Here is a 16203-nt window from a genome sequence, read left to right as displayed (position 1 = left end):
CTGGTCGACCGAACCGGACCGGGGTCAATAGTTGACCAAGGTCCTGGTCGACCGAACTAGGTAGTTCAAAAAGCCTCGGTCGACCGAAACCCCTAGGGGTCAAATGTTTGACCATCTGGTCGACCGAGACAAAAATGAACTCCAACTACCTGGTCGACCGAGGGTCCTCGAGAGAAATTCCAACGGTTTGGTCGATCGAGCCTTTAGTTCAAAATTCCCCTGGTCGACCGGACCTCTCGGGTTGCCCTACATTTTTACCATGGTTAACTTATTTTTATCAGGGTTAAAATATTTAAAACAACATTAATCTTTTCTAATATTCCCAACTATATCCCTAACGGTCATATTTTAGGGGTTTTCTATTTATACCCCTTCATTTGGGAAGATTTATAACTTGATTAGCCTACTTGATTAAAAATTCTCTCTCAAGTTCAAATATCCATAATACTCAGATCTAAGCCCCTTTCACTCATACTTACCTGCTACTATTGTTTAAACCCTCTGTAAGTAAATTGAGTGTTTGTTTGGAAAGGTTTGCTCTTCTTGTTCTAGTTGATTGACACGATTTTCTTGAGAGCCAAACCTAAGGATTCTTAGGGAACTTTGTTGATAAGTCTATCCTAAGAAGACTTTGATAGATCTTCTAAGCTTGCACCTTCTTTGCAATATCTTGAGAAGATTGTATTTGTTTTTGGTTGCAAAATATATTCAAAATACTTCAAATATCTAGTGTGTTTTATCTTGATAAATCTTTGAAGAGATATTTGTTTGTGTGAGAAAAATCTTTGTTACAATATTCATTGATTTATATCTTTAGTTGAATACAAAGATTAAACTCTTTTTGCAAACCAAACTTATACATTGCTAGAGCTTCATATATATATATATATATATATATATATATATATATATATATTGTTTGGTTGATATCTTTGTTTGAGCACTTAGATTGAATACATCTTGTGATGCAAAGATTGTAGTGTTCGCACTCGCACGCACTGATTATAACGATAGTAAATCTATTTGAGAGTAGACATCTTAAACCACACTGAGCTTACATATTGAATCATATTGTGGTGTATGTATTTACGCGTATTTGGGTACATATTTGCTTTACACGAAAGCACAATCACTGTACCATTTGATTGTAATACACATCTGTTGTATTTCCAGGCACGGGCCTGAAGAGGGAGACTAGCCCTAGAATAGTCTTGGATTGGCTTAGACCCGGTTAGGAAAGCTAGGTGCGTTGCCCTGTTAAGGCGTGTAGGTTGAGGTCAGCCCCGCTAATTGACCTGGTTAAGGTTGAGGTCAACCCTGTGTTAATTTGACCTAGTTGTAAATGGTGCCACTCCACCCTTAAGTGAGCCTTTAGTGGAATCCTCAGGCTTGCAAGCTAGATGCGGGGGATGTAGGCACAGTTGGCCGAACCCCGATAACATATCGTGTGTAGTGTATATTGTCGCACTTTATATTTATTGCATGTGTATGTTATTATGTAGATGATGCGCTTGATTTAAATTTCCATATATTATATTCATCAGCGTATTTGGAACTGATTAGAAAGACCCTAAGTTGTTATATTCAGCTGAAATCTAGTTTAACCTAGGAAAGAAATTTAAAATTCCAATTCACCCCCCCCCCCTCTTGGGAATACACCAATTCTAACAGAAACTATGGCAGTTGACCCCAGGAAGCAATTGATGCATTGCTTGTTGAGTCTGAAAGAGGGTAATCTAAAGACAGCCAAAGAAACTCGGGATTTCATTCCCGATCGATAATCCTCGGTGGAATAATTCTGAACCCTACTCCTGAGGACATTTTCTAGAAGAATCTTGTGGTCTCGCACCCGATTGATCACTCTCGGTAGGGTAACCATTTTCCAAAATACTGACCTTCCAAAAGATCTCAGGACCTGGCACCAGATTGATCATCCCTAGTGAAGCAAATATTTGGGACTTAGAACCATATACTTGAGGACACTTTCCAAAAGATCTCAAGACTTCATACCCGATTCATCATCTCCCATACAGAGTAACCATTTCCCCAGTCCAAATTGAGTTATCTACCTTGAAATTAGGGCATCGGCCCTCACATCCAAAAATGGTGTTGTTCACGACAAAACCAAGGTGTTCAATCACCTCAAAGCTTTCTTGATTATCTCATTCGTGCAAGTAGTTTCATCTAAATTGTTTTTATCATCTTATTCACTCTTATTGACCTATCGCAGTCCCACATTATTAACCCTTCATGGTCCCACTCTTATTGACCCTTCGCGGTCCCACTTTTGTTGACCCATCGTGGTCCCACTCTTATTGACCCTTTGCGGTCCCACCTTATTGACCCTTTGCAGTCCCACTTTTATTGACCCTTTGTGGTCCCATCTTATTGACCCTTCGCGGTCCCACCTTATTGACCCATCGCTGTCCCACCTTATTGACCCTTCATGGTCCCACCTTATTGACCCATCATGGTCCCACCTTATTGACCCATCGCGGTCCCACATTATTGACCCTTCGCGGTCCCACCCTATTGGCCCTTCGTGGTCTCACTTTATTGACCCTTCGCAGTCCCACCTTATTGACCCTTCGCGGTCCCACCTTATTGACCCTTCGCGGTCCCACCTTATTGGCCCTTCACGGTCTCACCTTATTGACCCTTCGTGGTCCCATCATATTGACCCTTTGCGGTCCCACCTTATTGACCCTTCGCGGTCCCACTCTTATTGACCCTTCGTGGTCCCACCTTATTGACCCATCGTGGTCCCACCTTATTGACCCATCGCGGTCTCATTCTTATTGACCCTTTGTGGTCCATTCTTATTGACTCATCGCGGTCCCATCTTGTTGACCCTTCGCGGTCCACTTCTATTAACCCTTTGCGGTCTCACTCATGTCGATCATATGCTGGTCATTTTTGGGAAGTCACACTTTGTTCTTTTTTGTGTTACATTTGGTCTAGTCCAAGATCGGCATCTTTTATCTTTGTAGGTTTGTTGCTACAAATAATGTAGGAGAGTTCCTACTTTTACTTTGAAACAACGAAGCTTACAAAGAGGGGCAGTTATAGACAACCTTTTTTTGCCCGATCCAAATATAACAAAGGGTTTACTATATATTATTATTATTATTACTACCTTCTTATTGTCATTATTATTATTATTATTATTATTATTATTATTATTATTATTGTCGCGACGTCCCAGAAGCATGTGTGCCCCGGGGTGGCGAAATAAAAAATGTTTTAGATTTTCGGGGAAAATAAGGAATGTCAGAGTCACCACTAACTTTTAGTGTAGTTAGAACACATGATTACTACCCCGTTAGGGGTAGAATGGGTCTACGTTACCAGAGCTGGGGTCGGGAGTTCGGTTACGCGAGGAGAAGGAACGAGCACCCCCTACGTGCCCGTTCTTACGAACGGTACCTAACTAATTTAGAATTATCCCTAAGTTAATCTAATAAGTCTTTCAAATTACCCCTCTATTAGTGCATTTACAAATATACATGTGGTATAAATAAATAAATAATAAATAATAATAAAAATATGTACTATATATATATTCCCTCAGAACTAAAGGTACGTGAAGCCCGAAGGCTAATACCCTAGCATTAAAATCATAGGGATAAAATCGAGAAAATATTTAAGAAAAATACACTCCCAAGTTTTAAAATTGTATTGATTTTTTTATAGGAAAATACTAATATGGGAGGTTTTAATATATGGTAATAGAGTAATAAGCAACACATACTTACTAAAATATTATGAATGTCAAAATAAGTAACTAAATACCATAATACTATATATGTTAATATACTAAGGATACTATAAAAAGAAATACCTTATATATTAAAAGGCTAAAGATGTCCTAATAGGTAATATTAGATGTCCTAAAGATACCATATTAAATAGTTCCCTAAAATTCTAAAAATATACCCTAATAAGTGATATTAAATGTAAACGTAGTAATAATACCATATATATACCTAAAATACTATAATGAGTTACGTATACTACAATATCAATAAAAATATATATACATAATATATATATATATATATATATATATATATATATCATAATAACTACTATCAGGTGAGTATACCAAATATATAATGTAATACATAATACTAAGAATACCATAATAATATCATATATGTACTAAAATACTAAAATACAAACGAATACCATAGTAATATAATATCATATTGATAATGAGGACCCTAACACAATGATATACTGGAACCCTACATAGATATACAGAACTTGAATATTGCGCATTAAAAATATGACAAAAATAAATAAATAAATAAATATAAAAATAAAAATAAAATATTACATTTAAATATTAAGCAATAAAAATCTTACCTCCACAAAGAAAAGAAATCCTACAACAACGAAGACAAACCAATTAGTGTACCACAAAAGAAATTTAAACAACTATCACAACGATGAAATGCAACTTGTAATAACAATGTTAAATCATGAAATAAATACATAAATATATATATTTATATATATATAAACTGCTTAACATAATCAACAATTATTTGTAACAATATAAACAATATAGACCCTAAATGTGGACATGTATACATTGAAATTAATAACAACAATAAAAACATAAAAACTCTATATAATACATACAAATATGACAATAACAAAAGCTTTAACAATAAAATACCACAATAATCATGGCAATAATAATACAACAATAATACTAACATGGTCAATACAAAATATACATGTATATATATATATATATATATATATATGTATGTACATATTAACAGTAAAATAAATATATATTTATGTGTGTTGTGTGTACAATAGTGGGCAGCAGAAATAGCAGAGGGAGGCAGGGGACTCATCGGGGGTTCTCGTGGAGATGCCAGAGAATAGAGGCTTCCGGAGTTGCAGCAGAGACCGGGGATGGAAGCTGTTGATTTCGGCGGGGAATTACTGTGGAGAGCTGCTGCTGGGATGGAGGCTCTGTGCGGCTAATTGGAGCAGGGGATTGTGGTCGGGTTGCTGCTCTGCCGCTGGAGTGGAGTTGCTGGTCTTCACGGGATGCAGCTGAAGTTGTAAGCAGTGCTGCTGCTTGAGGCTGCAACCGAAGGTTGCTTCACGGGGTGTAGAGAGAAGCTGGTGGCATGCTCGGGGCTGCCTTGAACTGCAGAGGAGGTCGTGGCTGAGAGAGAGTGGTAGAGAGTAGAGGGAGATTGGGAAAGGGAGCAGAGAGGCAGAGGGATGGAGAGAGGATGGTGAATGGACGAAGAAGAAGATAAGGAGCAGCAGGAGATCCGAAAGACAGAGGGAGAGAATGAAAGCAGAGGGGCTGAGTAGTAGCAAGATTGGCTTTTTATTTTTCTGTGCGCCCTAGCTCTGTCCTTGTGTGCGGGAGTTTCCTGTGTTTATATAGGCAAAAATAAGGGACGGAAGGGCTAGGGTTTCCGCCCCCATCCTCTCCTCCTTTTCTTTTTAGTTTTTTTATTTTTTATTTTATTTTATTTTATTTTTTAGTTATTATGCCAAATAATAATAGTAATAACAATAATGGAAATAATAGTAAAATAATAATATTAAAAATAATAATAATGATATTAAATATAACAATAGCAATAATGGTAATAATAAAATAATAACAATAATATTTAGAAATAATAATAATAATAATAATAATAATAATAATAATAATAATAAGGGTGGTAATAATAATGGTAATAAGAATAATAATGAAAATAATAATAGCAAAATAGTAATAATAATAATTATATTTAAAAATAAATAACAATAAAAATAAATAATAATAACAACAACAACAACAACAACAACAACAACAACAACAATAATAATAATAATAATAATAATAATAATAATAATAATAATAAAGTAAGAAAATAAAAATAAAAAAATTATAAAATAATAATAAGGATAATAGAAATAATAATAATAAAAACAACTTTTGTTATATTCGGCCTGGAAAAAAATGGGGTATCTAGAATTATTATTATTATTATTATTATTGCTATTATTATTATTATTATTATTTTTTAATATTATTATTATTTTTCTATTATTATTATTATATTTATTACTATCATTATTATTATTATTATTATTTATTTTATTATTATTATTATTATTTTGTTATCATTATTATTTTTAGTATTTTTACTATCATTATGATTATTATTATTATTATTATTATTATTATTATTATTATTATTATTATTTATTATTATTATTAGTATTTTTATTATCTTTATTTTATTATTATTTTACTATTATTATTTTTTATATATTATTATTATTATTGCTATTATTATTATTATTGTTATTATTATTATTATTGTTATTATTATTATTTATTTTTCATATATTATTATTATTATTTATTTTTCATATATTATTATTATTATTATTATTATTATTATTATTATTATTATTATTATTATTATTATTATTACTACTTTTAGGGTTTTGGGGAATGCCTATACAAAGGCTTCATTCGCACAGGAGCAACCGTGGGGGGGGGGGGGGGGCGGCGGCGGAGAGCCATTCAAAAAAGAATAAAACAAAACCCTATCAGGTGCTCTCGCCTAGGTAGCCGCCCTCGGACCTTTAGCTCCCTTTTTCTTCATCTCCCCAATCTCTCTTCCATCAGGCCCTTCAACCTCACCCTCTACCTCTGCACAGTTCATCTCCCTACGCCCTCATAGCAGCCCCACTTCTAGCTAGCCATCCGTTTTCTCTCACGACCACAGCCTCACAAGATTCCCGGCCGAGGCCCCCCTCTGCTACAGCTTCAACAACTAGCCTCCACCCAGTTCGGGCAACTCCGACGAGCCACCACCAGGCCAGACCACTTCCTCCTACAGACCATCCGAGCACCAGCTATGAAAGCCCCATAGTCTTCGGCAGACCTTGCAGCCCCTCAGGTCCCGGCAACGCCCACTTTAACTCCACAACCATCACAACTCCGTCACCACCTGCCAGACGCAGCACAGCTGGGAGCTTCAACCACGAACCAGCCCGCAGCGCCGTCCACAACCCCTTTCTAGCCATCTGCACCCCCATTGAACCCCCTCTGCTGCTGGTTGCTGCTCCAGCTACACCAGCATCCAAAGCTCCGGCTTCTCCTAGGTAATCCTCTGCATGCCAGCCACAGCACACACACGTGCACGAGCCCCTGTTTATTTTGGTTTCACTGTAAAGATTTTTTTTTTTGCTATCACCCTTTTGTTCTGTTTTGTTTTTTTTTTTTAATTATTAACGTAAATATTAATTCGTTTGTTCTCTGTTTTGTAGGATTTTTGTTAGGGGCTTATTTCAATGTTCAAAGATTGAATCTTGTGGTAATGATTTTATTGTATATATATTAAATATATTAATTTTACGATACTTGTTAATGTTTATTCATTCATTCATTTATTCTTAAACATTAGACATGGTTGTAGAATCTTTATTGTGGAAACTCATTTTAATAGTTAAAGTTTGAAATCTTGTCGCATTAATCATATTGATATAGGAGTTTTAAAGTTATAATATGAGTTTTGGTATTTAAATGTCGTATTTATTTGAGTATATAATATTCAAGTTGCATACCTAATATTAGGGTTGTGGTTGTACTCATTAAAATATTAATGTTCATGTTATAAGGTGTATGTTGTTCATAATGTTTGATACTCGTTTCTAGGGTTTTCGTTTCTTTGTGTCCATTATGTGTTTAATATTCTTATTATCATAGTACTTATTTTCTAAAGGGCGTTATTGTTTGTTTAGGCACACATGTAGGGTTATTATTCTTCATAATTGGTGTTTATATTAAGAATATGGTTATATTTTAATACTATGTCTTTTTTAGTATTTCATTGTAGGTTACATATTATCATTATGAGTATATTTATTATTTAGTGTATATTTGTTAGTATCTTGATATTTATGGTATTATGTTCTTTTCATAGTATCTTTAGTATCTTAATAATATATATATGGTATTTTATTACCTATTTTGACATTTGTAATATTTTAATAGATATGTGTTATTATTATTATTATTATTATTATTATTATTATTATTATTATTATTATTATTATTATTATTATTATTATTGTTATCATTATAGGCATTGTGATAGTTTAATATCTTAACTTATTCTCCTATTAATATTTAAACCTCCCATACTAGTACTTTCTGATAAAAAAATTCTATACAATTTCAAAATTTGGGAGTGTATTTTCTTAAATATTTTCCTGATTTTAATACCTATGATTTTAATGCTAGGGTATCAGCTTTAGGGCTTCACATACCCTTAGTTCTGAGGGAATATATATAGTACATATATTTTTGTATTATTTATTTATTTATTTATTTATTTATACTGCATGTATATTTGTAAATCCACTAATAGAGGGGTAATTTGAAAGACTTATTAGATTAACTTAGGTATAATTCCGAATTAATTAGGTACCGTTCGTAAGAATGGGCGCGTAGGGGGTGCTCGTACCTTCCCCTCGCGTAACCGAACTCCTGACCCCAGCTTTAGTAACGTAGACCCATTCTACCCCTAACGGGTTAGTAATCATGTATTCTAACCACACTAAAAGGTTAGTGACGACTTCGATATTCCTTGTTTTCCATGAAATTAAAACACATTTTTATTTCGCCAACCCCGGGGCACACACACTCCGGGACGTCGCGACACTTATCACAGGTATTCGCTAGTCAAAGATCACATATGAACCATGTCCCTTATTTTTATTTTTTTCCTTCCTTTGCTTTTTTTTTTTTTTTTTTTTCATCTTCTTCTTATTCTTTCACCGCAACTTTTGCTTTTCCTTTTATAAAGGAATCTTAACTTCATTTTCGTTTGAATTCTATTTGGGACTGATCTTTTTTTAAAACTGCCCAGTGTGGGATGTGATCCTTTGACAAGTTAATCAAGAAATTAATTTTTTAGGCTCAAAAAAAGCTTACAAGGGATTTCTTCTTTGACTTTCTTCTGGGTAGCAGAAAAATGGCTTGTCATCCTTTTGGTACTGATTACTATCTCAAATACTTGCCAAACGCTAGGGAACCCAAACCCAGGTTAAATTTTGGTGAATTGACTTTTAAGAACAGATTGGTTTAACATTTAGGCTCAACTTGGTTAACAAATGGTAAATCAATATTTGGTTCTTTTTAGGGATACTAGTCAACCAAGGATGGTCACCCCTCATTTGATACGAATATAATCATTATACCTTTAAGACATCAATCACAAAAAAAACAAGAGACTTTTTAATTGATTTCATCAAACAAATGTCGGAAAAAGATTGATAAGTCATTTCTGTGTACTTCTCCTATAACTCTTCATCATTTTGAAATCCACACCCCACAAAGCTCCTTGACAACATCTTGAACTGGCATCCTTTACATCATCTTGGAGGCTTTTCCTTCATCACCTTTTTTTTTTTTTTTTTTTTTTTTTTTGCCCCATTGAATAGACTCCCAAAATCAATTATTGGCTCCAAGTCCTTTGTACTGACAAAAATTTTTTCTATGTCACTTTACACAAAATACAAGCAAAAATAGACAAAATTTGGCACAAGGTGATGATTGAAGAATGATGGAATGAGATGAGACTGAAAAGTATTCTTATTTCATTCAATTTCAAAATGATTTAAATAAAAAGCATAGGTGCATTCATTTTGTTATTACCCTTAGGTGATCAAGCACATCATTTTTGCATCACATGAGCTCTCTTCTGAAGTTGAATACCAATCAATCTTCCAACCTGATGACATTTATTACATTCCCCCTATGATCACGCAATGGGTCCCCATGATCTTAACCTTTCTCTATAGAGAGATCATCTTGCTTTTCTCAATATTGGAATCCCGGATCTTAATTCTACCACCTTGGACCATGATTTTGCAAACAATTGGAGTGTGATTATTGACCCATTGGAGATGACTATGCATGCATGGTTATGAAATTGAGCATGGAATGATTATATTATGCAATGGGTGTTTATACCTGGGTGTACCCACCACACAAAATACATACAAATAGGGATATGAACATGTATGCAACCTATTGTGCATGGCTATGCATGAAATTATGCATGAAGTGTGAATGCAATGCTACCTAGATAACCACTTTGCCAGAATTCTTAAAAAAAAAAATTCCAAAAATGAAAGATTCCAAAATTAAGATGACCATTGATGGGCCACAATTTCAATTCAATTCTTCCCTCAACCATTGCTTTCCTTGATGATGGTCCATGTACCTTAGATCCTATAAAGGGTCAGATTATGATATGAGTTTGGGGTTGACACAGGCTAGTCAATCCATTGGATTTGTTGAATGCGGGCTTGTGGACTTTAATGTGCACTTGGACCGTGAGGATTTTAAAATATGGGCTTAAGCTATTTTATGATGGGATCAGACCCAGATTTAGAAGAAGTTGGGCTTGGACTACTAAAAAATGTTGGCCTAGATTTTTAGGTAATAGGGTCGAGGCCCACTTTTGAAATCTGTGTTTTGGCCCTTTTTTGAAAATCAGCTGTCGCGACGTCCTAGAGCCCGTGGGCCCCGAGGTGGCGAAATAAAAAATGGGGTTTAATATTTTCAAGAAAAATAGGAATATTGGAGTCGCCACTAACCTTTTAGTGTGGTTAGAACACATAATTACTACCCCGTTAGGGGTAGAATGGGTCTACTTTACCAGAGTTAGGGTCGGGAGTTCGGTTACGCGAGGGGAAGGTACGAGCACCACCTACACGTCCATTCTTACGAACGGTACCTAGTTAATTCAGAATTATCCCTAAGCTAATCTAATAAGTCTTTCAAATTACCCCTATAGTGAATTTACTAATACATATGCAAAATGAACAAAAATATACGTAATATATAAATATTTACATATTCCCTCAGAACAAAAGGCACGTGAAGCCCGAAGGCTCATTCCCCCTGCATTAAAATCATAGGGATCTAATCAAAAATAATTTACAAAATACACTCCCAAATTTTTGAAATCTCCTAGGGTTTTTTTAAGTATTAAAATACTAGGTGGGAGGTTTTTGGAACTAAAAAAAAAAATTGATTTTTAAGTTTCAAAATACTTTTCTTGACTTTTTCTACTTTTTTGATTTTTATATTTTCTTTCATGTTTTGCTGAATTTTGAAATAACAAGAGATAATAAGTGAAAGTCAAATCAAAATATTCTAAGAATTTTCTCCTTATTTTTTTTATTTTATAATTTTTCATATTTTACCAAAATTTCAAATAGCTAAAAAAAAAAAGGAAAAATATACTACTAATACTACGTAAAAATTATATATTATAATAGTCGAAAGCTCAATGTTAAACCATAAGTGTTAATAATCAATCCAACTTTAATAACATAATCTAGTATGGAAGTAATCAAACCATAGAAATATGTACTAGATATTATGTACAACCTACACCTTATAAAATGAATATTACTATTTTAATAAATACAATCACAACCCTAATATTAGATATACGACTTGAATATTATACTTAAATAACTACAACCGATATTACTGCATTTAAACACTAAAACATAAATCATAACTCTTAAAACTCCTATATCAATATTATTAATACAACAAGAATTTAAACTTTAACTATTAAAATGAATTTTTACAATAAAACTTCTACAACCACATTTAATATCTAGAAATAAATAAACATGAACAAATATCATACACTAACTATTTAATATATACAATCAAGAGCTTAATCTTGCATATTAAAGAAAACACACAATCAATAAAAATATTACAAATGTTAATCATTTAGTTCATACACATATACAATCAAAATTTAAACTTTAAATGTTAAAACCGAAGCCAACAAAACCTATTATAACAACAATATACAACACAGTAAACACACAAAAGAAATAAAATACAGATGAGTACAGGCAAGTGGGTGTGTGTGTGTACAGGGGTGTGTGCGTGTGTATGTGGGTTCTGCAGGATATACACACAGATGCATAAGTAACATAAAAAAAACTTAAATTTTATGTAATAAAACACAAGCTAAACCAATATATATATATATATATATATATAGATATATATATTTGTGTTCGTGTGCATGTATATACAGCAGAGAGACTTACTATAGGCCATCAAAGTTGCAGAGGGTGGAGACTAGTATGGCTGTCAAAGCAGGAAGTAGGTAGCCTCGGGTGTTGCTGCGGGGGAGACTGGTTCGTGGCTAGCCGGAGTAGCTATTGTTTTGCTATGGATGGCTCCGACAGTAGGGGTCGGGCCGGTGGTTCGGGTATTATGTTGCTATGGGCTGCGGACTGTATCGAGGCTCCTCTCAGCATGAACTTTGACGACGGCGAGGATGGTGCGACAACTGCGATGGTGGAGAAAAGGCCGTGAGTCGCTTGGCCTGGCATGGCTTCTTGTGGCCGTCCGTGGTGATGCAGAGGAGGTTGTGGCCGCTGTCTGATGTTGCAGCGGCCATACAGAGGGAGGTTAAGGGAGATGGGAGACTGAGGGCGGAAATAGAGAGAGGAGGAGAGCTAGGAGAGGTAGAGCAGAGGTTGTTTGTGCGGGGTGGCCAAGAGGGAATGGCAGAGAGTAGAGAAGGGAAATTGGGAAAGAGAGCAGAGGGGCAGAGGGATGGAGAGAGGATGGAGCTGGGGAGAGAGGGTTAGGGTGCGCAGGATCTAATGGAGGCTGCCTTTTTTTTTTTTTCACCCTGTTTTCTTGCGCCTCCGGCTGTGTCTCTCTTGGGTGTGTGTGTGTAGTGTTTTTATAGAAAAAAATAGGGGGGCAGAGGAACCCTAGGGTTTCTGCCCCCTGCTCTTATCTTTTTTTCTTTTTTTCTCATTTTCATTTTATTTATTATACTAAATAATAATAATAATAATAATAATAATAATAATAATAATAAAGTAATAATCAAGATAATAATAATAATAGTAATAACAATAATGGTAAATAATAATAATAATAATAATAATTATTATTATTATTATTATTATAATAAAAATAGTAGTGGTAAAATAATAATTAGTAAGATAATGATGATTACAATAAAAAATAATAATACTAATAATAGAAATAATAGTAATAATAAACTAATAATAATAAAATAATATTTAAAAGTAATTAATAATAATAATAAAGTAAAAATAATAATTATAATAATAGTAAAAATAATAATAAAAATAATAGAAATAATAATAATAACAACTTTTGTTATTTTGGAGCCTGGGAAAAAATGGGGTGTCTACATCAGGCTTGGGCCGAGTTTTTATTTAGGAAAGGTCGGGCCTAGGTTTTTTTAAAAAAAAAAAAAAAAAAATTGGGCCTAAGTTATTTGAAAAGGGTTGGGTCGACCCATATTTAAAAATGTTTGGGCTAAGTGCTTTATTTTTATTATTATTATTATTTTTGAAATAGTGGGTCATGGTCTCATTATTGGGTTTTTTCAGAATACTGGCTAAGTAGTATGTATGTCTAAAAGGGATGCAAAATGCATGACATAATACAAAGTATTTCAAAACATATATACAAAAGGCACGGGTTAAATCACATGGAGAAGGATGTGGCTCCTGTCCTAACCTAGGGTAGGTATGTATATACAGGGTTCTTCATGGCTTTATCCTAGTTAAGGAAAACTATATACAAGTATGTGTAGGTAGGCTCTAATCCCTATTGATAAAAAAGTTCCCAATCTAACCTCCATCCTCGTCCAAAGGGGTTTGGACAAATTTTAAACTGAGTGGAGGGGTTCGTGGGTCCCCACAAGCCCTGCCACGTGGGGACAAACGACATTACACTCATTTCTAATCTTAGTAGGTAAGGCCCAGGTATAAAGCGTGAAAGTGTGTGAATCCAAGCATAACCTAAACCCACTACCCCATATGCATGTGACACGCTTATTCACAATTAATCACATTCTTATTCAAACACCCATGGAAACAAATATTTTCATTAAAGCAAGGATATTTTCAAATATGGAAACTAAATGTTTACATTACATCTAGGATATTTACAAATATAGTAACAAATATTCACATTAAGTAAAGTATATTCACATATATGGGGACTAAATACATTAATCAAGGATATCTACACACATGATAACTAAATATTAACAACAATCAAGGACATCTACCTATATGGGAACTGAATATTCACATTAATAAAGGGTATCTACATATATCATTACAAAAAAACTTGCTTTTAGTGACGGTTTTAAAACCATCTCTAATAGTGTTGTATTAGTGATGGTTTTTAACAACCGTCACTAATAGTATGAGAATTAGTGACGGTTTTAACAGTCGTCACTAATACAACACTATTAGTGACATTTTTAAAACCGTCACTAATACTTTCATCACTAAAAACAGTGCAGGAAACAATTTTCACACAAAATTTTTTTCGAAAAAATATTAGTGATGATTTTAGGGTATTAGTGATAGATTAAATTCGTCACTAAAAGTCACTTATTAGTGAAGATTAACTAATCGTCACTACTAGTATTTATGAATAAATAAAAATAATTTAGTTAACAATATTAGTGACGAATTGGGTGATTCGTCGCTAATAATAGGGTATTAGTGATGGTTTGAAAACCATCACTAATAGTGTTTTTATTTAAAAAAAAATATGAAAATAATTTAGTTAAGGGTATTAGTGAAGGTTTTGAAACTGTCACTAATAGTGTTTTTATTTAAAAAAATATAAAAATAATTTAGTTAAGGGTGTTAGTGACGGTTTTGAAACCGTCACTAATAGTGTTTAGAAATAAAAAATATAAAAATAATTTAGGTAAGGGTATTAGTAACGGATTAGGAGATTCGTCACTAATAATAGGGTATTTGTGACGGTTTCAAAACCGTAACTAATAGTGGTTTATTTAAAAAATATAAAAATAATTTAGTTAAGGGTATTAATGACGGTTTTGAAACCGTCACTAATAGGGTTTTAATTTAAAAAATATAAAAATAATTTAGTTAAGGGTATTAGTGACAGTTTGGAGGGTTTGTCACTACAATTGAGTATTAGCGATGATTTTAAAAAAACGTATGACTTGGTGCATTGGTAATACTTGGCCCTGTTTTCGATCCTAAGTTAAAAATCATGATTGGTGGCACACGTTAACTTCATCTCGTAGACACCATATTTTTGCCCTATCCAGATAGAACAAGGGTTTATTCCTATTTTCATTATTATTATTACCTTATTTTTATTATCATTATTATTATTTATTTTTATAACTATTCTTTTTAGGACCTATTATTTTAGTACTTATTATTTTTATTATTCCTGTTTATATATGTATTTATTAAGAGGAGGGGGAGGTAGGGAGGAGGGGAGGAGGAGGAGGAGGAGGAGGGGGGATGATTATGACGCGCGGATAATTATTATTATTATTATTAGTTATTACTAGAAGTAGGGGAGGGGGATTATTATTGTGTTATTATTATTTCTTATTATATTTTATATTATTATATTAGGCTATTTTTTTTCTATATATGAGAGGAGGAGGGAGACGGTATTATTATGATTATATATGGCAGCCCCATTATGTTTATTATTATTTTAGTATTTTATTATTATGTGATTGTTTTCTTATCATTATTATTTTACTTTAGTATTATTATTATTATTATTATTTTATTATTATTATTACAATAAAAAAGAGAAAAGGAAAGGACTGGAATTATTAGGGTATTTGGTCTATTATTATACGGACAGCCTATTCTTATTATTATTTTAATTAAAAATATCTCTCCCCCCAAAATTAGCCAAAAAAAGAAAGATTTTTTAGGGTTTTGGGGGGTGACAGCCTATTTATAGGCTCATTCTCACAAGCCAAAAGGGGGGCAGCGCGGAGCGGAGGCCAAAAAAAAAAAAAACTCTCCTTTCTTCTTCTTCTTCTTCTTCTTCAGCTTCTCGAGCACTGCAGCTCCAGCCCACCTTCCCTCTCCCTTGTTCTCCTCTGTTGCAGATCACCCATAGCCACCATCACCACAGCTGCTGCCCAGCCACCATCACAACCCATCACGGCCTCCAAGATTTCCAGCCAGCCTCCAGGATCTCCGGTCACGACCACGACTCGTCCAACAAAAGCATCGTTCACAGCCCCACGGCCCCTCCACGGCCTCACCTGTTCTTCACGACCACAACCCTAGCACCGTCACCATCGTCTCCACCGT

The sequence above is a fragment of the Malania oleifera genome, chromosome 11 (assembly GCF_029873635.1).
Source record: "Malania oleifera isolate guangnan ecotype guangnan chromosome 11, ASM2987363v1, whole genome shotgun sequence".
Classification (NCBI taxonomy): Eukaryota; Viridiplantae; Streptophyta; class Magnoliopsida; order Santalales; family Ximeniaceae; genus Malania; species Malania oleifera.
The sequence above is the reverse complement of the archived record's forward strand: the minus strand, read 5'-3'. Positions refer to the sequence as shown.